The sequence below is a fragment of the Phoenix dactylifera genome, chromosome 13 (assembly GCF_009389715.1).
Source record: "Phoenix dactylifera cultivar Barhee BC4 chromosome 13, palm_55x_up_171113_PBpolish2nd_filt_p, whole genome shotgun sequence".
Lineage (NCBI taxonomy): Eukaryota > Viridiplantae > Streptophyta > Magnoliopsida > Arecales > Arecaceae > Phoenix > Phoenix dactylifera.
The window spans coordinates 6963661-6966365 of NC_052404.1; positions in this window are offsets into that span (position 1 = coordinate 6963661).

Here is a 2705-nt window from a genome sequence, read left to right on the forward strand (position 1 = left end):
GAGGGAAAGCCTAAGGAGAGGGTTTTGTGGGTTCTTTTATTGTGGGGCAAGAAACCTTTTAAACCCTTTCACGATAGCGGCTTCTCGAGGACTACGTGGGAGCGGGTGCGGGGGTCGGGAAGATTCGTTTTTATTTGGGAAAGTACGGATTTGTCGGAATCGTTTCTTCCGCCATCCCAAACAAGTCCGTAGGGTTTTGCATGAATTTGAGATTGAATCGGAAATTAGGCTTCGGTAACGTAGGTTATAGTCTTGGGGAGAAATTGGATCAGATGAGCAAAAAAATAACCTAGAATTGGTTATTGGGTTGAACTCTACCTGGTGTAGGTCGCTTCATAGAAAAAAAATATATATATCCGCTGAAATCTAGCTTGATTACTTAATATTATAGAAAATTGAAGTTACTCCAAAATTATTACTTAATATTATAGAAAATTAATAAGGAAAAAAATGGACGACTAAAAAGTATTATTTTTTAAAAAATAATAACTATTATTTGCCAAAATTAGCCTCGAATAAATTGTTGGGGACTATCCTTCTGGCTCCTATGACTGTAATTATCATCCATTGCAGCCAAAACAATGAATAGTAATTACAATAAAGTAAAAAAACTTTAAGGGTGTCGACATCCAAACTCTTTTCTCTCTGAGGATTGCATGGAGAAGAAGAGGTGGTGTCATGTCTGAATAGAAAAGGATAAATGGCAGTGGATCTTACCGCCTTCATTTTCAAAGAGTTTCACTGCACTGTAGAAAAAAGAATAGCGAGAAAATAAAATCAAGAAGATAAATTAATTGATTGGCAAAGAATCTTTTCTCATGCTCTCAGCAACCGATCAGCCGATTTCCGACTATGATAGACTCGACGAGGATTGCTGGATATAGGGTCAGCGATCTGATGGACCCTGATGGGGACCGATGGAGGGAGGGATTGATTCGAGGGGTGTTTGGAGAGCATTTGGCAGAGGTAATCATGGGTCTTTCAGTTCCTACTCAGGAGGTGGCTGACAGGTTAGTATGGTTGCCGACAGGTCCGTCGCAGGTACGAGCTAGGGATCTCCACACTTTGATTAGGAGGGCGCCAGATCGGCAGATCGAGGAAGGATGGATATGGAGGATGCGGGTTCACCCGCGGGTGGCGCTTTTCATCTGGAAGGTGGCATGGGGCTGCCTTCCAACCAGGAGTCTGTTAGCGAGCCGGAGCATGCGGATTTCTCAATACTGTGATTTGCGTACAGATACAGAGGAGACCATTGATCATGTTCTATTACAATGCCCCAGGGCCAGAGAGATATGAAGTAGGTCTCCTGTTCCACTTCCTACTTCGGTGGAGTCAGCATAGGACCTTATTCACATACTAAGAGCATCGGTGCGGAGCCCCAATTTTGTTGAGGCAGGCATTCTATTCACACACTTGACTTACTATATCTGGTTGGATGGAAAAGCTGGACTCTTTGAGGGGAGGAGGTGGTCCTCAAGAGCGGTGGTGGATCGAGCTGTACTACAAGCAGGGGAGGTCACCGGTGCTACCGCTTTGTTCTCTTCTGGGATGGCCAGGGACATCTAGGGTACTTTCTTCGCAGTTACAACGCCCAGGTTTGCCCTTGTTTTATGGGTGCCCCCACCTCCTGGTCATCTCGAGGTGAACTTTGACGGTAGTCGATCGATGGATGGTGCTCTGGAGGTGTGGGTTTTGTGATCAGAGACTTCCTGGGCAGGCTGATAGCCGCTGGGGGGCGACACATGCCAAGGCTCACTGTTGTTGGGCCAGAGCTGCGGGCTGCTTGGGAAGGCTTATCCTTCGCGAGGAGGGTCCTCGGTGCCGAGTGGGTGCATCTCGAGGGAGACTCTTCTGCGGTGATCGATTGGATCCGGAGTACGGTGACGGTCACCCGCTCATCCTGGAGACCCGGAGTTTTGTTCAGGAGATGGGTGATTTTCAGGCAGTACATGTGTACCAAGAGGGAACAGAGCACCTGACTGGGTCGCCTCCTACGTTGCCCGGCACTCCAGGAAGTTCCTTTGGACATCTGTAGCTGACATTCCCATTTTTTTTGTACTCTTTACTTTTTTTGGATTTAGCTGGATGTACTCAAGTTAGAGTTATATAAATTGCTGTTTTCACAAAAAAAAAAAAAAAAATCTCTTCTCAAAGTTACAAACCAATACTTGTAAATGGCTCCTCTAAACTCCTAGTGTTTGTGTCACTACTTAGCTTTGACACTTATCCTTACTGGTTTATGCTACGCAAACTATTATTGTCATGTATGACCATTACATCTCTTCCACTGCTCTTATATTTTAGGTAGTGCTATTTAAGGATGGCAATTTACTAAGCTTCATTGGGTACATGACCTGACTCGACTTGATCTTAGTGGGGTGAGTTTTACCTGACTCATTTAGAGTTGGCAGTCGTGAAGGATCTTCATTCCAAAACTCGCAATGGATTCAGTATGGGTTGGTTATAAATACATGGTTCCCAATTATAGGATAGGTATGAATCATGGCCTATCTAACCCATTCCTACCTTGTTACCATTCCTAGTGCTACTACTCCTCTCATGTTCTGGTTAGTAGTAAGATAGGTGTCACTACTCAATTTTAACATTTGTGCTTGTTGGTTTAAATCATATGAACTACTATGGTTATGCATGGTTATTACCTCGTTTCTACCATTACTACATTATGGCGAGTGCTATCACTCATC